Source organism: Bubalus bubalis, chromosome 7, assembly GCF_019923935.1.
Source record: "Bubalus bubalis isolate 160015118507 breed Murrah chromosome 7, NDDB_SH_1, whole genome shotgun sequence".
In the NCBI taxonomy this organism is placed as follows: domain Eukaryota; kingdom Metazoa; phylum Chordata; class Mammalia; order Artiodactyla; family Bovidae; genus Bubalus; species Bubalus bubalis.
Genome location: NC_059163.1, coordinates 114,979,639 through 114,997,792, shown reverse-complemented (window position 1 = coordinate 114,997,792; position 18,154 = coordinate 114,979,639).

Sequence of the window (18,154 nt, the reverse complement as noted above, 5' to 3'; positions counted from 1 at the left end):
CTGATATATATGTGTATGTGTGTGTATATATATATAACTAATTAAAAGTCATTTAAGAGTGGTGAATTTTATATCTTGCCTTTTGTGCTTAATCTATCTCAGTGGTTTTCGAGTGGGGCCTCTTTGAACCTAGAGGCCATTTGCTAATGTCTGAAAGCATTTCCGGTTGCTACAACTTTGTGGGGAAGGGGAATGCTATTGGAATCTAGTGAACAGAGGTTAAAGATGCTGCTAAACATTTTACAATGCGCAAGCCAGTCCCCCACCTCGGAGAATTATCCCATTACAAATATCAGTTGTGCCAAGGTTGGGAATCCCTGCTAATCTGCTTGGGAAGCTGTGATTCTGTCTCAGACTACCAGCCCAGTCCAGGGCACAGGCCGCTCTGGGACGAACCCACGAACACTGCAGTTTCAGAAGAGTCAGCACTGGAGCTCGTGAGCCTGTTCTTGCTTCACAACCTGACAGAAATCCTGCTCTGTTTATCTGGGTAGAGAGGGAGCACAGAGAAGCGGGAAGGTCAGGGGTCCTGAGAACGGGTAGTAACACTGAAAAATCAAGATGGTTTACCTAAATCACTGATGGTTTACCTAATAAAAAGTAATATCAAGCTAAGTGCTCAAGGCCCTTCCTCCTCCTGTGAAGAGACACAAAAGCCAACAATTTGTTCCTGTGTTGTTCTGCCTTTCCTCTGTTTATTTAATAATGGCCACAGCTGACGTCACCGAGCGCTTAGCCAGTGCCCAGCGCTCTGCTGCCTGCTTTCTGTGAGCTCTGAGCCCTCCTTCAGGGCAGTATTATTTCCAGAGTGTACACTGCCTCCTGCTGGAGAAGTACCCTTGCTGTGAGAAAAAGCACTGAAGCCGTTCCACAAAGAGGGCGGTTACACCACAAGAAACAGCAGGTGGGCATCAGTTTTCACAAGACTGAGCAGGAGGGAAAACCCAGTCATCAGACCAGAGGAGCTCAATGAGCAGTTCCTGAGGACGTCTACCTGTCAGCTTGCTGCTATTTTCTCAGAAGGCCCTTACCCTCAAGGAGCTTGCAGAGAGAGGGAAGAAAAAAAAAAAAAATATATATATATATATATGTGTGTGTGTGTGTGTGTGTGTGTGTATCAGCTTCTATTCCATGAAAGTTCACATCTAGATACACTTATGGTAGATGAGGGCTTCCCTGGCAGCTCAGCTGTAAAGAATCCACCTGCCAATGCAGGAAATGCAGGTTTGATTCCAGGGTCGGGAAGATCCCCTAGAGGAGGAAATAGCAACCCACTCTAGTATTCTTGCCTGGGAAATCCCATGGACTGAGGAGCCTGGCAGGCTATAGTCCACGGGGTCTCAAAGTGTTGAACACAACTTAACAACTAAACAACAACAAATGATAGACAAACCACTTACATTCCTCAGTTATTTCAGAGAAGAAAAGTGTTATCCTATAAGCAAAGACAAGATGTTTCAGGGAACTTTGCTTTAGTCCAGGCTCAGTGCTAGGGTTCAAGTGGGATGAATTTAATCATAAGATTTGTGCTTTTTGAGAGCCTTAGTTAGGGTGAAAGGAGGCTGGAGTAGAGAACAACCTACAAAGAAAGCATAATGGCCTTTCCCAAAGTCCCCTCTGCAGGCTAGGCTCAGCCCTATAGAGCATTACTTTCAAATGTTTTCGTCCTTGACTCCAGTAAGAAATGGGTCTTACCTGCTCCCAACACATGTCGTTAAACACTATTTACACTTTCTATGGGCTTCCCTGGTGGTTCAAAGCATAAAAAATCTGCCTGCCATGTAGGAGATGTGGGTTCTATCCCTGGGTCAGGAAGATCCCCTGGAGGAGGAAATGGCACCCCACTTCAGTGGTCTTGCCTGGAGAACCCCATGGACAAAGGAGCCTGCCAGACTACACCGCATGGGGGCACAAAGAGTTGGACATGACTTAGTGACTAATACTTTCGCTTTCATACTTTCCATATGTGACACACTGATATTTTCTTTTCTGATTTCACTTCATTTTCTTTAATTCTGATTTTGAGCTAGCAGGTAAGCATATGAATGGTTTGTCCAGGACAGTCCCAATTTATGCCTGCTGTCCCTTGTAATTATTAATCATTCCCTCCTTACTCACTAAATTGGTTTTATAACCTATCAGTTTGGAAAAATCCTGCTATAGAAAAAGAAGCCTCAAGCAGCAGGTGAAGGGCCTGTTTTCACAGAGAGAAAGAGCTGCCTTGGGGCAGAGAATGGCCAAAAAAAAAAAAATGAAGCAATTTACCAAGGGGCTGCCTTCTCCGTTTTGAAACAGAGGTTTGCAGCTTTTGGGAGCCCTCCCTCTCGCAGGGCTCAGCCGCTGTGACTACAGCGAGATGTCGCCCCCAAGTGGTTTCTCATGCGGCAAAAGGAGCAATTGCTTGGACCCAGAGAGAGCAGACACTAGAGAAAGCTCCTGGAGGGACTTGGGGCCTAGAGGATGCAGGTTGGGGCAATAATCCAGTAACACACTAATGTTTAAACCCAGGGTGTGAAGAAATCAGTTACCATTAATTTTCATAAATACCTAACCAAAGTATGCTAGAAATAAATGATAGTTGTTTAACAAATTTGCTTATTCTTAATAAGCTACTCAAAAGCAAAAAAAAAGTTTCCTTTAAAAAAGAAAATTTATTCAGAGGTACAAACTTTCCAATAGCTGTCCTGTGACTAACATTTAAATTTGAAATGAACATTAAAAATAATTAAATATTTTAAAAGTATTACTTCCTATGGAAAGGAAACTTCGTTACTTTAAACTGCCCTGAATATTCATTTATTTAACTACTTCCTTCCGTTTCCCTGTCTTAAAATATATTTGAAGTTCATGAAATCATACCGAATGTAGTATGACACTGATTCAGGAGGAAATATTTGATCCATATTCTCCCCAAACATTGTATTCTTATCAAGAAAAAAGTCATCTTCATTACAGTTTTTAAAAGTGTGTTCACATTTCTGCTTGAAGTTACTAATAAGAAAATTAGTCAATCTTTTTGTCTTCTGAAAATATTTGTTTTAAAATTCCTATTGCTGCTTCCCTCTCTTCAAAAGTCATATTTAAGAAAAGAGAAAAGCATTCTCAAAGTCAGCTGTTAGAAAATGAAATTTCCAGGTTGTTTTTATTTGGTACTGCCGCTTCTGAGCTGGAGAAGGCAGTGGCACCCCACTCCAGTACTCTTGCCTGGAAAATCCCATAGACAGAGGAGCCTGGTAGGCTGCAGTCCATGAGGTCACTAAGAGTCAGGCACGACTGAGCGACTTCACTTTCACTTTTCACTTTCATGCATTGGAGAAGGAAATGGCAACCCACTCCAGTGTTCTTGCCTGGAGAATCCCAGGGACAGAGGAGCCTAGTGGGCTGCCATCTATGGGGTCGCACAGAGTCGGACACGACTGAAGCGACTTTGCAGCAGCAGCAGCCGCTTCTGAGCATGGCTGTACCAGTGCCCCAATGGATATTCACACATTCTTCTCATGTACGGTGCTAGGCTGCAGGCTCAAGACAACAGCAGCTTCTGGCTTTTTTTAGCTTTCCAGGCAAGAGTCCAAAAACAACTTGTTAAAACAGGTGCTTTCAGAAAAATAGAAATGAAAGAACTATAGTCCAGATCGAATGCTTTGAAACGTCTTCTATACCCTGAGTCACCCCTCTAGAATATCAGCGTGTTTTGGAGATGATGAGCTGGACTTTTATTGTCAGCACTCCAAAGGGATGCAAGCATGCGTGCACGTTCAGTAACCCTGAACCTAAGCCTAGATGCTGGCTGATGTGGATCAGGCTCAAACAGCGCAGGAGCCAACCCTGGTAAAACATCCTTGAGACCGTGTGCCTGGCCTCTTCATTCTCCTGTGTCTCCTACTGAGGCACTTTCTCCGCTTGGCTTCCGGGATAGCTGTCTGGCCTGGAGTCCTCCCACAGTTCTGACTACTCCTGCTCTCTCTCTCTTGCTGGAGCCGCTTCATCTCCCCACACTCGGACCATCAAGTGCACTGGTTCCAGCCTTTGGCTTGGTTCCATTTTGTTTTTCCTACTCACACTCACTCCTAAGCAGTCTCACTCATTCTCACCACACTTAGTAAGCCATCTCATTCATTCTTATGGCTTAAAATGCCATCTCTATGGTAGAGATTCCCAAATGCATACCTCTGAACCCTTCCATGATTTACAGGTTTACATATCTGGGTGCTGATTGGATGTCCAACAGGCATTGCAAGCTTAATGTGTCCACAACTGAGTTCCCATTATTGCCCCCACCTCTTCATCTGCTCCTTGCACTGTCTGCTCCATCTCAGTGAATGGCAACCCCATTGCCAGGTGTTGGCAATGCCAACTTGCCAAGGTGTCAGGCCAAGAACGTTGAAGCCTGGTTCTTCACACCACTTCAGAGCTCCCTGTGAGGCTGGCTGAGTCCTGTCTCCAGACTGTGTGACCGTCCAACTTTCCTCTCTGCCCAGTCATGCCTTCTTCCTTTCCCTTCCACAGGTATTGACTCCAAGAGTTATCCTTAAACTGCTTGCACCCTAAGCAGGTTCCATCTCAGATTCTTCTTCCAGGGGAACCCAATCTACCAGACCTCGAAACCCAGGAATTTTAACTGTTGCATAATACCTCATAATTGTACCTAGAAAACCAGTTGAGTTGACAAGATACTATAGGTCTGTACAATGCTCTCACTTATGGATGTTCTTTAAAATACGAAGAGGAGAAGGAAAAATACCACAATATTAGACCCTATATGTCCTTATTTATTAAAAAGTAAAATTTAAGAAAGGATTTTGCTGAAAATAATCAAGGACTATAGTCTCCAGCTGCACTTCTCTTGCATGACTAATATATTAAAGATATAGTAGATACACTATCGGAGAAGGCAATGGCACCCCACTCCAGTACTCTTGCCTGGAAAATCCCATGGATGGAGGAGCCCGGTAGGCTGCAGTCCATGGGGTCGCTCAGAGTCAGACAGGACTGAGCGACTTCACTTTCACTTTTCACCTTCATGCATTGGAGAAGGAAATGGCAACCCACTCCAGTGTTCTTGCCTGGAGAATCCCAGGGACAGGGGAGCCTGGTGGGGGGCCGTCTATGAGGTCACACAGAGTCGGACATGACTGAAGCGACTTAGCAGCAGTAGCAGATACACTATATCTAAAACCATCTACCATTGCTTATGGATAGGTAAAATTGCCTGATAAGATTTCACTGGTGTGTCACATGGCCATTGCTAGGTGATGTTGCTGTGATAAACCACCTCATCTCAGTGGCTAACAAACTGGATTTGTTTCTCACTCCTGTTTCACATGATCCTCTCACTCCAGGATCCTGATTAAAGGAGACGCCCTTAATGTGGGCATCTTGTTCTCATGGTAGAGGGAAAGAACAGTGGAAAACCACAGGGGGACTCTTACAGCATCTTCTTGAATGAGGCATGTGTTACTCCAGCTCTCAGCTGTTTGGCTAGAGTGAGTTGTATGGGTAAACCTGACCAATAAAATCCTTCCCCAGGAAGGGAGTTTGCAGGAATAAATCCACTAAAGAGGGGCAGGCAATGTTTTGAAGAAATGATACAATCTACCACAACTGGTAACATGAGTGTCTAGAATCTGACATCTTTAATAAATGTTTTGCCTCCCTGAGTAAGTCCATACCAAAACCACATGAAAGTTCCTGTGTCAATCAAATCAACAAAATATTTTGCATCACTCTTTCTGTAGTCATTTATGAATTCCAACATCTCAACTTTATTAAAGGATGATGAGGGTGGGGGTAAATGAAGGCAGTAAAAAAGAGTTATAAATAAAACAGTGAAACAGCACACTTCGAAATCACCCAAATGTGGTTATAGTCATCAGTGGCATTTCTACTCTGAGTTTGGCAAAAATCCAGGAAGCCTGTCTGAAGATAAAGACTGGGCCTCTAAGTGAGCCCATGTGAACTCATGTTTTCCCTAGCTGCTTCTTATGTTTACCAGCCTTATTTACCATTATCACCATTATAGATATCATAAACAGTATAATTTTATTAGTCACTTCATGCTTTTCTCTTTCTCCCATTTGTGGTGATCTTATGTGTATTTATAGGAATCATTTTAAATTTGTCCTGGAAAAAGATGTAAGGCTACTATACATATATTATTTAGTTATTTTTAAAACAAGATCTGACAATGTGAACAGTACTAAAATGAGAGAGTGGAAGAATGAAGACAAACCCAAGTTTATTCAGATGGGTTTAAATCAGAGAGGAGTTTGGGAGTTATCTTGAGTTAAGGTAGCCTCAGGAATGGACCGGAGAAGGAAATGGCAACCTACTTCGGTACTCTTGCCTGGAAAATCCAATGGACAGAGGAGCCTGGTAGGCTGCAGTCCATGGGGTCGTGAAGAGTCGGACACAACTGAGCGACTTCACTTTCACTTTTCACTTTCATGCACTGGAGAAGAAAATGGCAACCTACTCCAGTGTTCTTGCCTGGAGAATCCCAGGGACGGGGGAACCTGGTGGGCTGCCGTATATGGGGTCGTACAGAGTCGGACACGACTGAAGCAACTTAGCAGCAGCAGCAAGAATGGATGACAGAGCACTGCTGAAGGCCGGAAAGCAAGCCTTGTTTTTTCAAGACTCCATTTATTCAAAAATAATCAAAATATTCATCAAAGCAAATATGAAAGGCCAGGATGCAAAATGAAAGATGATCTAAGCAGCAAAGAGTGGTCAAACACGGAGAAGATGAGCACAAGGACATCCTGAAGGAGACACAGACTGAAGAGCTCTCCTCACTGAAGGACACTGCACGTCCAGTCCCTTCCTGCCTTTCCAGAAGTTAAAACTCCTTGACCAGAAATTACACATATCACATTTCCCAGACATGTTACTCAATGCTATTTGTGAAATTAATAACAGTTATATATACTAAGGAATAGAAAGCAAAACTTATACAACCTGTGAAGTGAAACTTGGGACTCTTCAAAGACAGTGCCTTTTTCCAAAGGGTCGCTTTAGGCTAGTCTGTAGTTCTTGGAATGCACGTTTACTCTCTCCTCTGCTGCTGGGAGCAAGTTGGCGAAGCATCAGCCCAGGAAATAATAATCCCAGTGTTCATGAGAACTATCAGAACTAGTAACAAGAACTGTAAATTGAATGTTTGTGCTTAAGGGCAGATGTGTTATGGAGGTGTATATTCTAGAAAATCTTCAAAACAGTGCAGTATTTCTGATATATTCCACTCTCTGGTATTATTGAAATAGCTAAAATATGCTTTTATAAAAAAAGGTTTGGCTTTGATTTTGATAAGCATTTTCACCCATTGAAATCATAAGCAACCTGTTTAGGATGGCTCACCTCACAATCACAGTGAGTCTATTTTCTGGAGAGTTCCATACAATTTCAATACTCCCACCTGGGACCAGAGAGAGTTAAGGTTAGTCAGGGTGGCAATGTGTTCCCCAAAACACATTTGGGGGTGTCGAGTCCTCTGGTCACAATGGGGGACCCTGGGCCCAAGGGTAAGGGCAAACTGGGAGTGCCCCATGTAATGGGTGCAAAATGTTGCAAGGAAAGGAGGTACGGGGACACAACACAGGAGTGAGAAGAGCGCCCTCCTTGGGGTGATGTCAGAACTGAGTCACTGCAGAACAGAGCCTGAAACATGGTAAGTACTTAATATTAGTAGATGCTTTTATTGTCAGTAGTTTAAGAAGATATATGATAGATGCCCATGGAAATACAAGACGATCCCAAACTTCACTTTTAAAGGGAACTGCAGTTTTCATCTATGCAGTTTCCGTCTATGGGGTCGCACAGAGTCGGACACGACTGAAGCGACTTAGCAGCAGCAGCAGTTTTCGACGGTAGGTCAGATAAGTAATATGAAGTAAAAAAGGCAGACTCCCTCTCCCAGCACACAAGTTTCACATGAGAAAATAAGAGAGTGAGACTATGAATTTAATGAAATTTAATGAATGTGGAGAGAAGCTCTCATCACAGGCAGGCCTGAGCTTACATCTCGTTATACATCATTAACTCCCACAGGAGAAACGACCCAGTTAAGATTATACATATGGTAAAAGCTTCTATTATAATTCAGAGATTCTTTACATGGAATAAAATCTCCAGGTATAATGAATGTGAGAACACTTCAGTCCTTGTTCCCCTTATCCTTCATCACACAACCCATACTCTGAGCATCTCCAGCGCCTTGCTGGGCAGAAACCTCACAAGCATAATGAATGTATGACCCTTCAGACTCTCTTAGACATAAGAGAGCTCACACTATAAGTATTCAGAGTCTAACTTTGCATCTCTCTTCTCCCTGACCACTCAGATCCTCATTAGCTGTGTGCCCACATATTTTTGGCTCTTGATTATATCTGAGTTAGGACAAAGAGTCTGCTCTTGATCAAATCCTTTTAGGACTAACTTGGCTCACCTGGGCTTATAGACCATTGTCAGAACTGTCCGAAATGTCTCTCTGTGCAATTTTTCAGTTCTAGGCAGGAAGCTGAAGGACATCAGGCATAAGATGTGCTTGTCTTTCCTTCCAGGAAAAGGCTGTGACTTTGCAAAATAAAGGAGCATGTGAGAAGTGACCAGTCAGCTTTCTTTATGGGTAGGGGTGAGTTCAGATGTCTGGGACAGTGGTCTCCTGCAGAGGTCAGAGCATTTTTACATGGGCTGGAAGAAATACATTTGATAGAAGAGTGCCAACCTGAAATTCCTGAAATTTTCAGGAAAGGAAAAATGCCCAGAGAAACCGTATTCATACAGAGAATGTCAGGTAGGACATGAAAACAATAACATCAGAGAAGACTGATAAGTTTTGGCAGAAAATAAGGAATTGAATGGGAACAATACTATTATCTCACATGTGTATATAAATTAACAAAGGATAGGTTATGAATCAAGTTAACTTGAAATTTTAGCCAAAGGAAAGGAATGCTGTGTTAGAAAAAGAATATATGGTGAAAAGGGAGGAACAGCTAGAATAAGTAATGGAAGAGTATATCTTGTCTAATAGAAACACTAGCTAACATTTATGGAGCACTTACTATATGTCACATATGATCCTGTCATATATATTTAAGGTATTTTACAGGTATCATTGTTACCAAAGTGCAAGTTCATGTACCCAATGCCCAGTGAGACCAAACAATACCAAAAGGTTGGAGTTTGGAACAGAGAAAGGTTTACTGCAGGGCCATGCAAGGAGACGGGTGGCTCATGCTCTAAAACTCCCGCACTTTGGAAAGCTTTCAGCAAAGCCCTTTTCTAGGAAAGGTGAGGGAGGGGTGTGGTTATTTGTGGAAACTTCTTGTCAGATTCTTTGTCCCAGAGGTCAAGCCACGGACAGCTAACCAAATTCCTATAAATGTCCACCAAACAAATGGTATTCTCTATTCTGACAAGAAAGAGCCAGGTCCCAAGGCTCAGGTCACAACTGTGCCCCTCTGAGGCCCAGGTCCTGGCTAAGAGGAGGCAGGTTTCAACTGGCGGCTCCCACAGGGCCAGGCCCCCAGACCCTGCCCAGCGGTCATCGCTGATGCAGCCAAGCACCCAGGCCCCAGCTGGCCCGCAGTCTCCTCAGGCTGCCCACACGGTGGAGTCAGGTCCTGCACGCTGCAGCCCAGGCAGACGGCCGCTGCCATCAGGGCACAGAGGCCGGGATGGGGAGAGGTCCACTGCCGCCTGAAGGCAGTCCTGGGCCCGACCGGTGGGCAGCATTGGCAAGGGCTCTGGAGCCCCACAGAACACAGCCCCACCTGTTCCCCCAGCCTGAGGCAGAGCAAGCTGGAGGCTTGGGGGAGCAGGCCAGGATCCACCACTTCTCTCTTCACCTGACAACCATCACTCTGATGACCACTGGTTGAATGACCCACTTACGTTTGCTCACTGACAGTTGGTTATTTGGAGGAGAGGCTCACTGTGGCACTACCAATGACTGAGCAGGGTCACTAACAGTCTGATGCATGGACAGTCAGTCACTTGGTGGGTAGGCCCACGGCAGCCCAGACCAGTGGCTGAGGAGGACCACTAACGGGCCCTTGGTAACTGTTGCCTGGTAAGGGGATGTGGGGGAATGGCCAGCAGCAATGGAAACGTGCTAAGGGCTCCACTCTGCCCTGTGCTATTATTATCTGTATTTTGCTGATGGTACACTGAGGCACAGAATGACAATGAGGATTTAAATGCAACAGTCTGGAATCAGTGTCTAAGTTTTTAAGCACTTTTTCTCTAAGATTAGAGCGATCAATGTGGGCTGAGAGAAATCCATAAACTAACAGAGTGGAATCATTGAGATGATCTCAGTTGGAAGTAAAACGAGAGAGAGAGAAGTGAAATTCTTATAAGATTGGCATCCTGGCCAGACACCCGATATAATAATGCAGTTTAACTCAGAGGGAAAACTGGCACAGAGACGAATGTAGTAGAGTGATTGGCAAGTTTGGCTGTGGGGAAAGCTGTTGTCCAAATGCCTTCCCTTCCTCTGCTTGAGTTCTGAGAAACCAAGGCTGGCAGAGGCGGTTTCACACCAAAACTTCAAGGGATGCAGAGGAGTCACAGGAACAGGGTAGAAATTGAGTTTGGAGGCAGGCAAATGGTCCTGTTTTCAAAAAGCAGGCAGAGTGGGTGGGGGTGAAGAGTCTGCAAATTATGAAGGAAGGCTTAATGTCAACCCACATCAAAATTCCATATTTAAAAATATAGATTGTATGCATTAGAAATGAAGCCATCTGAAAGCTACTGAATTATACTTATTTTGCAGAGTGAAGATAATATTCCCCCAACCTAGATGTAGGTCAATGGTTTCCAGTTCTTTCAACTTCAGCCTTTCCTGGCTGGAATCTACTGTGCCCACCAGGTGAGACAGTATACCAGCCATCTCAGAGGCTGGGCTTGCTGGCAATGGGAATCTGGAATCAGTCCTTCTGTCACCAACTGGGTATCCAATGAGCCAGAAGTTCTGGTTGACTGCCTATTTCTCCTCATCACGGGATAAGCCTAGATCCTACGACGAGGCTTCAAGCCCTGTTGCTTTGCCTTTGTCTTCCTCTCTAGTTCTAGAGTGTCCTGGAGGCTTACCCTTTACTCTTACCCACTGGTCCAGCTCCCTTTAGATTCAGTCTCTGACCCATTTTAAATGGGACTGATGGCCAGAAGCACAGTGTTATCTATTTTACATTTATGTGTTACTCTATAACAGACAGGAAATGGTAGAATTGCTCCTCATGTGCAATTTCAGTGTTAGTAGACACTACCAAGCTGCCCTCCAAAGTATCCGCTCAGATTCACACTCCTGTCAGAGTGTATGAGAGGACTTGATCATCCACACCCGTGCCAACAGCACCATTTTTAAGTGGAATATTATCAAATTGAAGGCCTTCCAGAGAACAGCAAACAGAATGGTATAGTGTGGCATATTCCCAAAGAAACTTTAGATGTTTAACCTAGAAGAGAGAAATTTTAAGGAGCTCTCATGTGAAAGAATTCAAATTATTATTTATCACCTCTAATGAGGGTAAAGTTCTGCTTTCCCACACACATCTACAAGGCAAGTAAGCCCACTCATACCTGGTTCTAAATTCCACGGTGTGACTTGTTCCTAAAGATGCTAATGACGTGAATCATTCATTTAAATACTGTATTTTATTTAAATAATGACCTTATAATGACCATGGTCTTTGTATAATGACCAGAGGGCAAAATATCAACGGAGTAACCTATCTTTTTTGGTATCATGTTTGTTAAGGAGCTGACTCCATCTCATAAGGTAATTGTAACAATGTAATAGCATCTCATTTTTTATTTGCACCCTGATATTAAGATGACATGTCCTAGATAAAAGTCATCCAATTAACCTGTGAAAATTTGTTCAATGTTACCAATAATTTTTAAACTACAAGAGTTTACTTTCAATCTTTTAGATTGGAAAAGATATAAAAGACTGACAGAACCTTTTTGCAAAGGTGTAAGGAAATGAACACTTTGGTGTACTACTGAGTAGAATATAAGTGGATATAACTCTTCTGAAAATAAATCATTAAATTTATGACAATTACAAAATGTGCAAATGCTTTAACTCAACAATTCTATTTCTAGGAATTCATCCTAAGAAAATAATTATGGATATGCACAATGACTGTTAACATGCACATCCAAAGTCATTCATTTATACTAATGAATAATTGAAAAAAATCTAAAGATACATCTGTGCAAGACTTGTTATGTAAATTATGTATTAGGTATAATGGAATCCCTTGGACTGCAAGGAGATCAAACTAGTCAATCCTAAAGGAAATCAGTCCTGAATATTCATTGGAAGGACTGATGCTGAAGCTGAAACTCCAATACTTTGGCCACCTGATGCAAAGAACCGACTCATTGGAAAAGACCCTGATGCTGGGAAAGATTGACAGAAGATGAGATAGTTGGATGGCATCACCGATTCGATGGCCATGAGTTTGTGCAGGCTCCAGGAATTGGTGATGGACAGGGAAGCCTGGTGTGCTGCAGTGCATGGGGTCGCAAAGAGTCGGACACAACTCTTAGTAATGGAATACATGTGGCCATTAAAGCTATATGTGCTGGATTATTTCCCACTTGACCCACCAGATCTACATCCTTGTCTCTGACTTCTGGCTGGATTTGGTCCTTGGGAGGAACTGGTAGAAAATGAACAGCTGGGTAGATTGTGCCATCTGAGTATTCCGTTCCTATTTCCTCCTTGCTGAGTCACCCTGGGTGGTGGTGGCCCTCTTCTAAAGCCCCTGGCCTCTGTGAGACCCTCTCCTGCCACCACCCTCCTGGGTCCTAGTAACCACACTTCTCCTTACCCTTTAGACCTATGGTGGTAATAGCTCCAGTTCACCACTGTCACCGTGCCTGGGGTAGGTGGCATCGCCAGCCTTTGTTGTTTCCCCGACCCTACCCTATAAGACAGGTTTAGCTTCTGCCATCTACTACTGACAGTTCAAAGACAACGGAGTAAAGAGATGCAGAGAATTTCATCTTAACTAGTCCAGAGTTGTATACCAAAACATATGTTGCCGCTTATGGGACACAACAAAATTTAGATGCATTCAGAGTTTAAAATGCACAAAAATTTGCAGCTTTTTATACTAACTATTGTACCTTGTTTTAGAGTGCCACTTAAAAAGGAAAGTATCAAGCTGAGAGTTGAAGAAGGAAAAGTAATGTTACAAAACTCTTTTATAATCAAATGGGAACATGTCCTGGCATGTAATGTTGTAATAAGAACTCACCGACAAGCATAGATTTAAATAAAGCAGTAAGAACCCCATTGAGGGGAGAAAGGTCAGGTATCTAAACAGTCACATAGATTACCTCCTCCAATATACGTTTAAAATAAAAATATATAAGGTGTGCCAAGTTGCTTCAGTCATGTCTGACTCTGTGCGACCCTATGGACTGTAGATCTTCAGGCTCCTCTGTCCATGGGATTATCCAGGCAAGAATACTGGAGTGGGTTGCCAGGCCCTCCTCCAGGGGATCTTCCCGACCCAGGGATCGAACCCATGTGTCTTACGTCTCCTGCATTGGCAGGCAAATTTTTACCACTAGCATCGCGTGGGAAGCCCCACATATAAGGTGATCAGCCTTAATTTTAAAACTTCAGGAAGATTTTTAAATGAGAATACATTTTTTCTCAATATCAAGACATATTTCTAATTTAGATTGTAACTGGGATAGGAACAATTTCTAAGCAGCATTGGATTTTATTTTCATAGGTAGTATGGATTTCCTTTAGCAACAAGGCAGAAGTTACCTTCTAAATCTGTTTTATAAAATGCAGACCAAGGCCCAGAAGTAGGTCCTGAAATCAATTTAGTGGAGGGAGTCAGAGGGGGCAAGCAGTATTTTTTTTTAAGACATAAAATAGACTAGAATTATATTAAATAAAAATATTGAAATGTATTTCATATAAGTATACTAGATAATGAAATATGTTTAATTTATTTTCATGTACATGTCTGTGTATTGGATAACAAGACAAAATGCATTTTTTTTCTATGAATCTTGGTCAAAACTGTTTGAAACTGTCTATTTTGGTCTAAGATAACCTCTGACAATAATTTTACTGCTTTCAATCAAGGCTGTGTAGTAAGGTTAATAAAAGCAGCAGACAGAAGGAAAGGTGAAGATCAAAGCAGAACAAATTTATAGCAAGTGTATTAAAATAGAGAACATTTTAGTATTATTATCCTAAAAAGAATCTTCACATGGATGAAAGCCATGTTATTTAATTGCCACGACTATAACTTTTGAAGTAGAGTGAAGCAGATGAATAGCTATATTGGATAATTAGTAACTTATCTTTTCTGATAGTTCTCCATGACAGGCTATTTATTCAGTTATTTTCAAGAAATGTCTAGTGTGATTACAAATAACATGGTTCAAATTAAAAAGTAAGTGAATGAAAATTGTCATAACATTGCTATATAAGACAAGTAAATATGAAAACTACATACAGAATAGGTTCCAATATATGGTTCAAAAAATAATATACAAATAGCCAACAGGTACGTGGAAATGTATGCAACATCATTTAATTATCTTTTGTGATCAGTCACTCAGTTGTGTTGACTCTTTGCAACCCCATGGACTGTATTCTGCCAGGCTCTTCTGTCCATGGAATTTTCCAGGCAAGAATATTGGAGTGGGTTTCCATGTCCGTCTCTAGGGGATCTTTCCAACCCAGGGATTGAACCTGCATCACCTGCATTGGCAGGCAGATTACAAATTTACCACTTTGCTACCTGGAAAGCCCATCACTAATTATCAAGGAAATGCAAATTAAACCCATGCGATATCACTTCACATATACTAGGACAGCTATGTTTTTTCTTTTCTTTTTTGCCCATGCCGAGAGTGGGATCTTAGTCACTGACCAGGGATCAAAGCTGTGCTTCCTGCAGTGGAAACACAGAGTCTTAACTACTGGACTGCCAGAGAAGCTCCTAGGATGACTATTATCAAAATATAAAAGATAACAAGTGTTGGAGAGGAAAAAAAGGAACACTGGCAATGTTAATTGGTGTAGCCACTAAGGAAAACAGTATGGTGATTCCTCAGAAAATTTAAAAATAGAACTACCATATGACCCAGGAATTTCATTCCTGGGTATATATCCAAAAAACACAAACCAAAAAAACCCATTAATTCAAAAAGATACATGCACCCCAATGTTCATAGCAGCATTATTTACAATTACCAGGATACGGAAGCAACCTAAGTGTCCCCATCAATAGAGGAATGGATAAAGAAGATGTGGTGTGTATATATACATATATGAAATAGAATACTATTCAGTGATTTAAAAAATTATGGAATTGCATCATTTGCTGCAACATGGATGGTTTTGGAAGAGATAACACTAAGTGAAGTAAGTCAGAGAAAGACAAATACTGTATACTATCACTAATATGTAGAATCTAGAAAATACAACAAACCATAAATATAACAAAGAAGAAGACGACTCAACAGATATAGAGAGCAAAAAATGGTTACCAAATGGCAGGGGGCAGGGAACAATGTAAGGGTGGAGGAGTGGCAAGTAAAACCTACTATAAGCTGAGCTCAAGGAGGTATCACACAACATGAGGAAAATAGCCAATATTTTGGAACAACTGCAAATGGAGTACAACCTTTAAACACTGTGTAAAATTTTCTATAAACAAATAAAGAACAACTTTAACAGCCTTATACTAATACTATGGCACTTTAAGTCTGAGCATAAAGACTTGTTTTTGCTTTATTCGGCCAGCATGATATTTTACAAACTTCTGAACTAGCACACTTAAAAAGAGCAGGTACCATGCAGTCATAGGGCTTACCTCTCACCTCACGTGTATGGGCATGCCCACGTACATGTGTGTACACAGTCACACACACACACCTCTACAGACACACACACCTATAAACACACACAATCATGGAAACTCTACATATAATCACAGTCACACAACTGGACATATAATCCACAAACACACCATACAAACACACACAACCACAAATACACAACTACAAACACACACAACTATATAAACACACATAACTACAGTACAATGCAGAAACACAGACAACCATACACACACACACAACTACAAATATACACACAACTAAAACATACACATAAAGACACAGCTACAAATACACACAACTATAAACAACTACAAAAACATGTAACCATAAACACACACAACCAAACTGAACATACAATCAACAAACACATTCAATCACACATACACATACAGGTACAACTGCATGCATACACACATACGTACATATGTATATCACACAGACACACATACTTTTGTCTTTATGCTACCTACCTGACTTTTGAAGGAATTTGAGCTTATGTCCCTTTGTTAGAATTTCAACCAAATAGAAGGGACATCAAACAACTGTTAAGAAACTGCAAAGCAGCTGAAGAAAATCTACGATCCACACAAAAATAGTAAATTTAGAAGATAATGTCATACAGAGTCATAGAGAGGGGAGTACTGGAATTATTAAATTAACCCAAACATATATGTATTGGGGATATATAAAATTCCTATTTTTGTTTGTTCTTCTTCAAAGCTTATGCCTTTTTTGATACTGTTTCAGACCAAAAGCTGGCAGGATAATGATATGGTCATGATCAGTAACTCACATTTGTGAGCGCAATTTTAACTTTTCAAGTATTTTCACATCTGGGTATAAGGCTCTAGGACAGAAACAAAAGCAATTAAAATAATGTATAAAGCTTACAAAAATTGAAATAGCCATATAATAAAAAAACATATTTTAAAACTCATATTGAAACATCAATAGAAAAGCACTTTAAAAAGGAAATCTCATTATATTGCCCTCTTGACATTTCCAGACCTCTCCATTATATTCTCTAATTTCAAAGAATTTCACTGTTTAATCCTCATTCTCCTGGGATATTCTTGAGGAATAAATACATTTTCCAGAAGCATCAGGACATAGTGAGTCCCCTGAAGGTGTCCTGAATCCTTATCATGTTTACTATGCACGGTTTGAAACTCAGTAAATATTATGACTAAGAAAACCATTTTCACTATTACAGTGTGATTTCAGGTGATTCTTAGAAAAGTTTACCATGGTTTAATGAATAATTACAAGTGATCCAATAAAAAGTCTATATGTACTTCATGCCCCACATAAAAATTAGCACTGTGATAATCTAATGTGAACAAAAATTCATATCCAATTAGCATCTATGTTGATTAGAAATTAATCTTTTCTAAATCTCAGAAGAATTCAGAAACACCCATACATTAATAGTATGTGGGAGGAATAAGTACGTTGAGTAATTTAGGCATTGAGGTAAACAGACTTTGTCCACATGAAATCATACACACCTTGGTGACCACGAGGAGCACTCTTCCTATGCCTATCCCATATGCACTCTGTAGACACCTGCCATTCTCAGCACAGGCTTCCATCATCACGGTGGGCTCATGGTACAGGGCCCTACTGGAGAGGGAGCCACCACGGCCACACTTCAAGCAATACGAAAAAGAAAGGCAGAAAGGGCCACAGGGTCTGCCCAAGCACTTTCTCCTTTTAAAGAAAGAACACTGTCCAGCAATGTGAGCCTTTAATTCACTGGCAAGGGAGTCTCAAATGTACAACTCTGGACAAAATCAGGTTCACAGAGGCCCAAGAAACACGAATGTTGTACAAGCTTGCCAGTTTGTCCTAATACATACTAAATCTTAAAGAATTATGGTTAAAGAAATATCTTCTTGGAGAATTTTTTTAGTCAATCTCCCGAAAACATAATTTAAAAAGACATATATCACTTGTCTCCCAGCATCCATTCTGCCTTTTCTCAATATCATCTCTGGTCTTCATTTGGGTACCTAGCCCCATCCCACTCATAGTCCATGTGGTCCAGGCCCATCCCTAGTCCTAGGGATGGAATATATTACCCAGATTTAGGTCAGATCAGCCCACAGCTGGCCAAGTGACTGGTTCATCAGGTGAGTACATGATCTGAGCTAGTCCAGTCAGACTGAGTCTTGAAACTTTGTTTCCCTGGTGGCTCAGACAGTAAAGCGTCTATCTCCAATGCAGGAGACCCAGGTTCGATCCCTGGGTTGGGAAGATC